The sequence below is a fragment of the Megachile rotundata genome, chromosome 1 (assembly GCF_050947335.1).
Source record: "Megachile rotundata isolate GNS110a chromosome 1, iyMegRotu1, whole genome shotgun sequence".
Taxonomy (NCBI): domain Eukaryota; kingdom Metazoa; phylum Arthropoda; class Insecta; order Hymenoptera; family Megachilidae; genus Megachile; species Megachile rotundata.
In genome coordinates, this window is record NC_134983.1 from 22,205,569 (window position 1) to 22,218,266 (window position 12,698).

The window sequence follows — 12,698 nt, forward strand, 5'->3', positions numbered from 1 at the left end:
TCAAATATTAAAAATTTTGTAAAATAGTTCTTCATAACCGCTGATCGATAGCAATTGCAAACATATATTGTATCATTCATTTCATGCAATGTTTCATGTAAGTACTGGAATTTTTATTAGTCAAATATAAAAAATTTTGTAAAATAGTTCTTAACTGCTGATCGATAGCAATTGCAAGCATATATTGTATCATTCGTTTCATGTAATGTTTCATATAAGTACTGGAATTTCTATTTGTCAAATATAAAAAATTTTTTAAAATAGATCTTCTTAACTGCTGATCGATAGCAATTGCAAGCACATATTGTATCATTCATTTCATGTAATGCTTCATACTTATATGAACACTTATGTCATACTTATATCCAGTACTTATACTGGAATTTCTATTTGTCAAACATAAGAAAATTTGTTTAATGAAAAATTTCACGGAAGAGATTTGAAAGTAGTAGCACAGAGGAAATAGTAAAAGCAGCACAAAGCAGTAACAGAATAAAAGAAATGATAATCGCGAATATCGAAAAATGAAAATAATAAAACGCCCTGAAATGGAAGCTTCATTAAGCAGTCCATGGATTAAAAGGTAGATGGACTTTTAACTAATCCCTCTTACACCGTGCCTTAAATATTTGATCAGAGAGTCGATGGCACGACTATGACTGACCAGGCCAGAAACCAGAACGTCCAGGATTCTGGATCAAGCCGTGATTCCTGGTGCAACCACACGATCTCGTCCGTGGTCACGCGTCGGATCTACGTTAATGGATTGCCAGCCGATACCTACGGTCCCCATGAAGCGAACGAAGATAAGCGACAAGTATCGTGAAAATTCAAGTGGCTTGGACGGTCCGAGCCACGACGAAATTGCCCTACGATCACGATGATTTTCATCGAATTAATCGCTGTCACTTCGTGGTCGACCTTTGCTCCCTTTGCTTCGACCGCCGTTTATTCCTCTTCTAACCTTCTTAGTAGAGTCGTTCGATTTATGTGTTTCAGTTTTATTCTTTTTATATTTTTAATTACTATTTAATTACTCTTTAATTACTATGGTAGGACTGCAGGTTCAGTTACGTTTGAGAGGGTTGGATTCAGAGGGTTGAGGTATATAGGAGCGTATTAGGTTCTTGGTGTGAATATACTCATGCCAACAACTGACTTTCAATTGAACTTAACTTATAATTTTCTAGGTGTTGTGTCATGTATAATTATTGTTACAATATTAAGACAACTAAAGAAGGTTCAAATGTTAACTACATTTTGCTTCCAGCAGTGCTTGATTATAATTAGAATTGAACTCAAAATTCAATCGCAGTGAAAATACGAGTATGGTTAATCAATTGTAGTCACATTCAATAGTGCGTCACGAGTGTGACACATTATAGCAGGGCAAAAGGTTAAGACATAGAGAACTAACCTTCTTACAGTTTGTCCCCAGATGTTTCTCATACAGTTATATTTTTTATTCGGTCTTAGGTAAAACGTGACTCATCGAATTCGACAACGAAACGTGTGAAAATGTTCGGTTATTAAAACCGAGGATAAACAGGAACAATTTAAAGCTACGCATAAACGTAATTCTCATCGAAGTTCAGGTTTACGTGAAACTAAAATAATTTCCATGGATGGCACGTTATAATCCATCGTTTAATTAGATCGTTAATTATACAGTACCAATCAACCACTTAATCTGTTTTTGGATATTCCCGAGTCCGTTCGACCGGTCGATCGGTCACGCTAATAGATGATTAATAATTAAATAATTTAATTAACTGTTCGACAGCTAGAACCACGTTCGGGTCGGTTTCGAAACTGTAGCTCGGTAAAATAATTGATCCATTTAACGTGCTGGACCGACCGCAATTGAGATTTTGCAAGATTATAGGGAAAACGAATTTTATAAAATGGGATATCGGTAAACGTATAATGTAAAGTTATTTGCGATCAAGGATTATTTGATTATTTGCTACAAGGTCTATTCCAGTTATTCCAAGGTTACTATTCCAGATACTGAACATTTTTAACTTTTAAGTTTTTGTAATAGTAAGAGATTTGCACTTGCATCATGCAATTTCTGCGTTTATTCAATTATTATTTGCTACAAGGTCTATTTCAGTTATTCTAAGGTTACTATTCCAGATACTGAACATTTTTAACTTTTAAGTTTTTATAATGTTGAGAGATTTGCACTTGTACGATTCACATTTCTGCGTTTATTCAATAGTTAACTTATTTAAGCACACGAAGAATTTCATCTTATTAAGATTACGATTTACCAGAATCATCAATTTTCTAGCACCCTCGACGAGGTGCAGTATCCTGGCGATAAGAAACTTTTTGCATCCCCATCTTATCAACGTCCCCCCAAATTTTCTTTCCTTACTCATTTTCTTCTAGCAAGCCTGTATCGATCGACGAAACAAAAACCTCGTCAGAAACTGCTTGAAATTCTCGAATTGATTCTCAAACGGTGAATCACGACTTCAACCCTTGTTCAAATGAAATTCTCAATCCTTGCTCAATCGAAATATTAATGTATTGAACATATAAGTCAAAATGTAACAAAATAAAATGACAAAAAAATTAGAAAATTCGAGTCACTGAAAATTTGAGAATTTAGGAATTTGTTGAAGGGTTAGGAAACAACGCGTTTATCCGAGAAAATGAAGGCATCGAGCCGCGTGAAATGAGCATCCCTGTTATCCCGAAGAATAAAAAAAGGGAAAAAGCTGCTGGTTCCCGTGGGGACCAAAATAATTCGTTGACCTCGACTGCACGATAATCCTCGGTGTCGCGAGGGTTGGTAAAAGAGAACGGGGTGGATAGGGGTTGCAGCAACGGACCGAGAAGATCCGTGTATTGCGTGTAAAGTGTATAAAAGCAGGATTATAATAAGCCGGGCCACGTTACGAAATTGTTTCGTTCTCTATTAATAATGGCGAAAAGCTGGTCGTCGAAACACATGGCACCCCTTTTGCCACGCGACAATTGTTATTACCGGCGGCAGGGGTGCTTTCACCCTTCCGCCTGACGGGGGTTTGTTTTGCTCGCGAGTACGTCTCTTCGTTTTCTAGCCAGAATAGCTGACCGGTTTTCATCTTCTTAATGCCTCTCGCTTTGACGAGGAATCAGAGGCCTCTCAAAGGAAATAAACCTTTGATTCTCGTTGAATCGTTATTGAATTTAACGGATGTTCATGATGATCTGTTAAGCTGCAGGCTTAACAAATTTTACGATTTAACGTTCAAAATCGATTCGAGTTTTATACACTTCTGCTTTATCGTTATTGTACTGTTACGATGCTACGCTCATCTTTTGACTTTAATTAAAACTTCCCTTTGGGTTTAATTAAGCCCTGTTGAAATGAAGATCTTCAGGAATTTGAACATTTGAGAATTAGGAGATTTGAACATTTCCAAATTTAGATATTCGGCTCTGCTAAATGAAGATACACTTCTGCTCGCAGAATTGTAACGTAACTTAGATTGCACACAAAGGTTACATAACCATAGTTATCACTACAAAGTGTACAGCTGAATACTATCTTATATAGCTTAACTATAAATTATTATTAAGCTTGTACAGTTTAGTTATAGCTTAATTAAACATAGCTTAATTTCGTGTGCATACAAAATGAATGAAAATGAAAATAAACCGTGACCGATCGTTCCCACGAAAAAAACTTGCGACACGAGGGCAACACGCTCGGCTGAGAAACGGGTATCGCGCGAGAGTACGCTCATTGAAAACCAGCTTACGAATAGCGAGCGAGCAACAGGGTCAATCCCTGCTAGATTACTTTTCAAGTATCTCAATAGGACTAGTTTAGTCGACTGCTGCTTAACGGCTTGTTACCGCGTTGAATGCGAGCCGGCGACAAAACGACACCCCGTACAAAGCCGCAGCCGCATAAAAGAGCGTTCAGTGGCCCATTCGACGTTGCTGTGTTGTACATACTATATTTATTAACGTTATTAAGTAGACGGTCCATGGAACACACGCTATCTGACTTATTGTTATGGGCCGCTGTTGGGAAATTGAACGGTGCTTATGGAGATGAATCCTTTGCTACCTTTCAGACAGTTCGCCGAGGAATATTGGATCTTAATGATCTGCTTCCTGCGTACGGCAACATATATTCTTGTTAAGATAGATTCTGTGTTGGAAAGGGAGTCTTCAATTTATGCTATTAATAGCTGCAGTCTCGATGTATTGCCATGGACGGCGTTATAGGACGGTTCTTGGAATTGGCGATGTATTGGGTTGTCCGGAAAGTTCGTGCCGATTTTGAGGGGAATTGAAACGCAGCTCATTTAAATTTGGTACACATTTATTAAATTATATAGGTACCATTCTGTTCTATAACCTTTCTCCATCTTTTATGCAACTAAAAATTATTCTAAATAAAATTTCATGCCGCCTACCGAAAATCGGTACGAACTTCCCGGACAACCCAATAATAGGACAGAAATGTGAAATGTGTGGAGAGTGCGATGTATGGCAAATTTAATGTGATGAATACAACTTGAGAAAGTAGAACGTGTGGAAACACGTGTGGAACTATGAAGTAAGAAATTACTATGCGTGAGAGTACGATGTGTGAAAATACAACGTGTGGAACAATAGAGTAAGATATTACCATGCGTGACAGTACGGTGCATGGAATTACGACGTGTGGAACTACAATGCGTAGAAAGTACGACGCGTGGCAAATAATATATGTGGAGATACGACGCGTAGAACTACAACGCGCGGAACTATGACGCGTGGAATTACAACGTGTGGAAATACTACGCGTGGAAATACGATACGTGGCACTGTGGCGCGTGGAAATACAACGCGTGGAAATTTGACGCGTAAAACTCTGGTGCGTGGAAATACGAGGCGTGGACGTACGATGCGTGGAACTCCGACGCGTGGAAGAACGACGCATGGAAATACGACGCGTGGAAGAACGACGCGTGGAAATACGACGCGTGGAAGAACGACGCGTGGAAATACGACGCGTGGAACTATGGCGCGTGGGACTACGAAGCGTGGAAATACAAGGCGTGGAACTCCGATGCGTGGAAGAACGAAGCGTAGAAATACAAGGCGTGGAAGTACGACGCGTGGAAGTACGACGCGTAGAGTGGTGGCGCGTAGCAAATATCACGCGTGGAGTTACGACGCGTGGAACTACGACGCATGGCGAATACCACGCGTGGAAATACGATGCGTGGAAGAACGACGCGTGGAAATACGACGCGTGGAAGAACGATGCGTGGAAATACGACGCGTGGAACTATGGCGCGTGGAACTACGAAGCGTGGAACTACGAAGCGTAGAACTACGAAGCGTGGAACTGCAATGCGTGACGATAGAAAGCTTGTAAGCGACAGACAGTGTCCACCAAACGCACCAAATAACAATTTCAGCTTTTTTAACTATTCAAAAACGGCACATTTCCATTACTGCTGCATATGTGCGCGTTAGTTCCTGCATAAAATATCCGGTTGACAACATATTCGAACTAACGGCAGAATCGCTTAAATTTTGCACATCAAAAGAAATATAAAAATTGGACGAATAACGATCGTCCTGGTAAAACGATACGGAAAATTTTAATGATAAAAATTTTAACGATATCCCTTTCAATAGAATGATCGAATTTCGAGCTCGTATTTCAACTCAATTGAGGTTGTTAATTAAACACGGGCCAGAACTATCGCGTTTCGTTAATTGAGGAAGAGAAATTGAAAAAAGTTTGTGCTTTTTAAATTTTGTTGTTTAATAACATATTGGTACTGATTACTCGAATAACGATCTCTGTGTAATTGGACAACCCGGGAAATTTTTTAGAACAATTCGAGCTTCGAACGTTACGCGAAATCGTATATCCCGTTTCGTATTACTTTTTTACGTGCGTTGATTGCGACAGAATAAACATTTGAAAATTTCAGGATATAGAAACGTAAATATTTGAAAAATACGCCAAACACGACGATTCGAAATTTGAAAATGTCCAGAATCCTATCTTTTATCTCGGTGTATTGCCATGCACGGCTTTATAGCGGAGGAAGGTTTTTGGAACTAGCCATGTGATAAGGAACAAATATGAAACTGGAGGAGAGTTTGGTGAGTGGCAAATTTAACTCGTAACGAATACAAGTCGTGGAAATAGAGCGCGGGGAAATACAACGTGTGGTACTGCGGTGCGTGGATATATGGCGCGTGACGAATTCAGCGTGTGAAGGATACAATGCGTGGCAAATACCACATGTGGAAATATGACGCGTGGAGGATACGAGGCGTGGAGTTATGGTGCGTGGAACTTCGACGTGTAGCAAGTACTACGCTTGGGAATACGACGCATGGAGCTGCGGCGCGTAGCAAATATCACGCATGGGACTACGATGCATGGCAAATATCACGCGTGGAGATACGACGCGTGGAATTACGACGCGTGGAATTACGACGCGTGGAATTACGAGGCGTGGAGTGGTGGCGCGTAGCAAATATCACGCGTGGAGTTACGACGCGTGGATCTACGACGCATGGCGAATACCACGCGTGGAAATACAACGCGTGGAATTACGACGCGTGGAACTGCGACGCATAGCAATTACTACGCTTGGAACTACGACGCGTGGAGTGGTGGCGCGTAGCAAATATCACGCGTGGAGTTACGACGCGTGGGACTACGACGCATGGCGAATACCACGCGTGGAAATACGACGCTTGGAATTTCAACGCGTGAAATTACGACGCGTAGAGTGGTGGCGCGTAGCACATATCACGCGTGGAGTTACGACGCGTGGATCTACGACGCATGGCGAATACCACGCGTGGAAATACAACGCGTGGAATTACGACGCGTGGAACTGCGACGCATAGCAATTACTGCGCTTGGAACTACGACGCGTGGAGTGGTGGCGCGTAGCAAATATCACGCGTGGAGTTATGACGCATGGGATTACGACGTATGGCGAATACCACACGTGGAACTACGACGCGTGGAGTAGTGGCGTGTAGAAAATATCACGCGTGGAGTTATGACGCGTAGCAAATCCCACACGTGGTGTCACGTCGCGTGGAATTACGACGCGTGAAATTACAACGCGTAGCAAATACCACGCACAATATTCTCCCAAATTCCAAGTTTCGTGCCGAGGGCGATAATTTGAAGGAAATTGCACGCTATATTAATTCGATAAGTTGGTAGCGACGCGATCGTTCGCATCCAACAATTTACTTTCCGCAACAGTCACGCTGATGACGAGGCTTGTCCATTGTTCGTACGCGCTATTAGGCTTTCGATTCTGTCTCCGCTTGCAAGCGTCATCCTTATCAGGGTGCAGAGGTCTCAAGCTCGTTCGAGCAGGAAAGGTAGGGCGGCGGGGCGAAGGGAGGACGCATTACCGATGGCACAATGAGGGAAACGCGGCAGGCAAGTTGGTCTCCGATACGGATTGCGGTGGCATTGATAGTAACGAGCCATTAGGGGACGCGTTAAACGTATCTCTACCGGTGAATCCAGTGCTCGCTCAGCGGAGAAACGCCAAGACGATGCTTTCGCGAAGAATGGATCTTCCAAGCACGGATTTGTACACCCTTCTCGCCTCGGTGAATTTCCTTTCAAGGATTTGCGTGTCGTCGATCCTTTGTCCTTCTCATCCGGAAGTTTGATCGGCCACCTCGTGCGTCAACCATTTGCCGCTTTCGTTTCGAACCTCTATTACGGATCATTTGCAATTTTATACCTTTGCACTCAATTTCTTTTATCTAGATTCTTTAATTTACAAAATAGATCAAGGGACTTCATTTTGTAGTAAAATGTATTACAACAATGTGGAGTGTGTGACAAATATTTCTTTCATTTATTATAAGATAAATGAATGAAAATGAATACGAGTATTAATTGTCAAGAATGAACAACATTTAGAGACTCATAAGTAGACACTGAAAGACATCATATTTTTCTTGGATTTCTTAAATAATTCAGATAAATAGATTAATTGAAAATATGTGTATTTTAGATTTGCTTATGCAAATTATAATTGGTATTAAACTTCAACCTTGATCATAGTGCAAATACAATTTGGGTTTACTGTATCTGTTAGGCGAACAAGTTAACTTTAAACACTAGTTTCGAAATACTATTCCATTTTTCAATTTAAAAAATTTCTAATGTACCAAATTAATGACAACATAAGAAACACGTTTATAAATAATGATTTACCGTAAAATTCTATGTAGTCGTTGTGAGAAAAGGTTCCGTAATCATTTCGGAACTGACAGAGAAGCTAAAAAGTAACGGTTACGATACGGGAGCTGATATAGAAAGCGTAACTTATGCCTATAGTCTGAAAAGGTTCGGCCGTAACAGTTATTCAAAATAAAAATCGCCCTTCGTGACCATTTGAAGAACCGAAATCGATATTATAACAGTTTCCGAGGTCCGATACGAAGATACGTTGAAAGATACGTATAGAGAATTCATAAAGGTGTATATTGTTTTTCACGTGGTCCTTCCTGATGGTTTCTGTTGCAGTGTAGTTGCGGCTTCCGGTACGAGAGGCAGACGAGAGAACGCGGATCAGCCGCAGTGCAAATCGTTGCATCGTGGGACAGGTATTTACATTTATTTATGTATTGTGTTTCGAGCATTCGGTGAATCAGTTTTGCGAATTTTCGTGCTACGATCGTTTGCACCGCTAGGTATTTATTTTGATCCTACGGTAGAACAAATAGTAACTATTTGTGATTTTACATTTGTTCAGCGGATTAAAGAGACACCTGCAAATTTCGTGTCGGACATCTTTCTGTTGTAGTTGTCTCAGTTACTTTTTTCAACAACTCCTTCTGTTGTTGATTTATTATGAAGCATTCAAAGATGCATCGTGAAGTAGTGCATATTTTAACACTAAACCTATCGACATATAATGTGTACTTAATTTGAAGTTAAAAAGTAAATAACCAAACGACGAAACATAAATTGGTACACACGTTTATTCTTTGTCTTAACGAAAATCAATGTTGATTTTAAGGAATGTATTTTAACAAAATGTGTACATTATAATAAGAAACTTGTGGAGAAACATGTGAAAAGATGAAGCGGTTTGGTAGTTGTAGTGTTAAACAAATGTCGAAAGAACGTTTAAAACGAAACCACCACCAAAAGGATTAAAATTCAGTGGTCTACGTCTAGCTCGCAAGTAAACAGACTGTTTATATACGTTCATGCACGCGTCCAGTTTTATCCATCGAGTTCTGAAACTGCTGTTCCGTAACACTCGGGGTAAACGTTTTAAATCGATTTTCCAAAGTAAGCCTGAAAAGATCCAGTAACCTGATATAAAATCTTAGGGGAAGAGGTTTGAGCGAGAAGAGGAAGGGCGAGAGAGGAGGGAGGGCATCAACGATTCCGAGCGTTTGCATTATTCTTCGTAACTAGATTTTTCATGGAGGCGCATTATTAGAAGCAACGTGGACCGATGGAACAAGCGATCGGAATATCAACGAGCAGAGAACGATGCAAATCGCACGCTCTGCAACCCAGAAATTCGATTATCACGAGCGATCGGTCAAACGGCGCATGGAAATTTTAATTATCGAAACTACTCGCCACTTCCAACCCCTTTCCGCGGATAGAATTGCTGAGAATTTTTGCCCGCCGGTACGAATCACTTGGCCACCGTGCCGGGATACGATAATTATCGCGATAACGAGATTATCGATTTCGCGTGTCGCTACGTTGCAAAGATATCGATGATTAACACTCGCTGTCACGCTACTAAAAAAAGCACAGAAACGTGGCGACGTTTCTAAAGATGAACACTCCGAATTCAGTTTCTTAATTAAGAAAGTGCAATGTGTCTAAAGAGATCGAGATTTCTTTTTCGTAACCTCTTTTGCATCTTCAGAGTGTCGCGAATTAAGCGTCGACACAGTGCCAATCTAACTTGACCTAAATCCCGTCCAACCTCATTCATGCTACGAATAAAAAATAAGGAAATTTAAGAATAAAGTCGTATCTCATGCAACTTATCAAGCTTAAATTCAGTAGCTGTTCCTTTGATAAGGAACAATTAATGACACAAAACAGTTATCGCAATTGTACCATAAAATAGGTGTAGTTTTAGTCAAAGCGGTGTCGGATAGTTTGACAGTTCGAAGAGAAATCTCGATAAGAACGAGCGAATCCGTTGGGTCAGGATGGTGCGCAGATGGTCGAGTCCCGTTAAAGGATAATCTCGTTGATTTTGCAAGATACCTTGCAGTAGTCGCGTATACTGGCCGGCAGAAGGACTCTATTGGATCAACGATACACCCTTTGTCTCGCCGCGCTTTCAAGTATATCCTCGGGACAGAGTACCAACTGCTACTGTTTTTAAATAGTTTAGCTGGGAATTGGGTGGTCGCTGCAGCCCAACAAAGAAGCTTCTGTTCAGGCTACTGCGTGATCCTGATTTTCGGGCTGCTGGCCAACGCGAGACATTTCGTGCGCTTTGATCTACATGGATTTTACAAAACAATGGTGCACTTCACCCTCCCCTTTCGATTCTTCTTTCGCTGGATGAAAAATTCTATTCTCGATATACGAGGGTTGATATTTTGCTTTTTACGGGGGCTGATAATTTAATTTTTGGGGGAAATTTTTATAAAATGATGGAGATGTTTTTTATGGTTGAAGTCATTGTTAGAACGTGGATCGTTAGGTGCCATCATTGTCTAAGAATGTAAATTAAATTTTCTACTTCTGACATTTGCAAGTTTTTACGTTCTCAAATTACTAAATTTCGAAGTCTCTAATTCTTGGAGAGTTGAAAATGGGAGAAGCGATTCCAGACGCTCGTAAGAATTAAGGCATTGGACCGAACCGAAATTCGAATTTTCAATTTGCCGGCCACCTGTTCTATCCATTAAACTATCCATCGTCGAATATTCTGTGTAGTTGTAAAGACTGAAATGGCCGTCTACAAATCACACAGATTGAAAGCGTGTACTGCAGCAGGTGTTCGGTCCGAACTCGAAGGACCACTCGATGACGCTCGATAGCTATGTGTCTTCAACGTGGAACATCGGGCGAAACCTGAAATCGACTCTGCGTTCGGTCACGTTTGCAGCGAGGCAATAGCGCGAAATGCGAGCGACGGAAGCTCGATCGGAGACGATTTCCAGCAGCGAGAGATCGCGAAGCGACAAGACGGAGAGAAAGTTAGGCGAGTGGAGAAGCAACGGGGAACGAAGAGAGACACAGAGACACGATCTCTCGCCTCTGTAAGCGTTTCTGTCAACTGTATGTTCACGGTGCATCCGCATTGCTCACGCGCTGCAGGGACCCCTTCATACCTACAGTCACAGCCACGACGCGCGACTGTGTGTTCGCGGTACATGCCATTTGTCACCATTCAAGACGCTGACGCCGAATACCGGGCGAGTTTCGCCCTCAACGCGTCAGGATTCTCTGTCAACCGTTTGCGGAACATCAGCGTGTTACCGGCAACGCGTTTTTAATCCTTCGCTTGATGATACTGTCGGTGAAGGGTATAATGGTCCCCCTCAAACTGCCATTGCTAATATCTCTTAGAGCTACTCGCGCGAAAGGGTGAAACCTACCTACCTAATGTGCTATATCAAACTTTTGTTGAAACTATGATATCGGTAGCTGTAGAACACGAGGGAAAATCGCGGAGTAAATTTTTCTCTATCATGGACACAGCAAAGTCGTTGAGTCTCTGTACACTTTTATATTTTATTCTCCTGTTTGCGACTATATATTTGATTACATATCTGTGATTATAGCTACATTATTACAATAAGTATTATTTTAACTTAGCCGAAATTCGAATGATGTGGTAACGTACGAGTAAGGTTTTAGACTTGTACGTCGCTGACCAGGGTTCAAATCTTACTGTTGGTACATAGTTTTTTTTTTTAAATAATTTATTATAGTTAATTAGATTTCATATGAAATGATTATTAAAAATAAAAGACATTAACCCTACATGTTACAGTCAAAACCTTGTTATAGCTTTCGAAGAATTATTTACGAGAAACTAATTCAATATCAAAATTAGTGGTAGTTACAGGGTAAGTTTGAACTACAAAAAGTTATTTCCTCGTTCCTTTGTTTTACTTAAATTTGATTAAAGTGGTTGAACAAGGAGTACTTGGTTCCTTTCAAAGTAAACGCGCTCTTAGTAACCTCGTTTCCGAGATTATACAGATTTTTCTTGCTAACACGGGACTAAATAATAAACAAATTGTTCACGGAAGTGCAGCAGAAAGTGGTTAATTAAGGAAACTTGATTACGCGTCGCGCATTTCCGTGGCGTTTTTCTAGGAATACAAATTGAAAGCGTTGAAATCGTGATCCTGGATTGTTATTCATACGATATATAGCGGTTTATGGTCACCACGAAGTCGTATATATTCGAAACGGTTACAAGGGACATTAAAACGGTGGATCGATTGAACGTGGCCAATTAAAACTTAATGGCGGCGAATTAAGCTCCATAAAAGCCGAAGGGTGAGATTTTTTATCGGGACCAGGTCCTCTTGGTCGTTTTTCCTCCTCTCCTCGAATAAATGTTCGCCAGCACACGGTGCTCGACTATGTTTTGCCCCTTTTCTGGTTTTCTCCGTCTTTTTTTTCGACGGAAACGCTGGCGGATTTAGATACACCGACGGAATTTTTCCGATCGTTTCGAATC

At 40.9% G+C, this 12,698-nt stretch overlaps 1 protein-coding gene and 1 long non-coding RNA gene across 5 annotated transcripts in view; one reads left to right on the forward strand and one right to left on the reverse strand.

The window, feature by feature from the left end:
• The window catches only part of LOC143264984 (uncharacterized), a 436,316-nt gene that overhangs the window by 138,709 nt on the left and 284,909 nt on the right, over positions 1–12,698 (reverse strand). The window lies entirely within an intron of this gene.
• LOC100877240 (uncharacterized) overlaps positions 1–12,698 on the forward strand; it is a 340,218-nt gene that overhangs the window by 74,952 nt on the left and 252,568 nt on the right. Inside the window, exon 2 of one of the 3 annotated variants that reach the window (XM_012298927.2) lies at positions 8,534–8,613. The exons of 1 other annotated variant lie outside the window; for it this stretch is intronic. The gene's annotated coding sequence lies outside the window, so the exon portion shown is untranslated. The remainder of the gene's footprint in view (positions 1–8,533; positions 8,614–12,698) is intronic. One more of the 3 variants, XM_012298930.2, reaches the window with a different exon arrangement.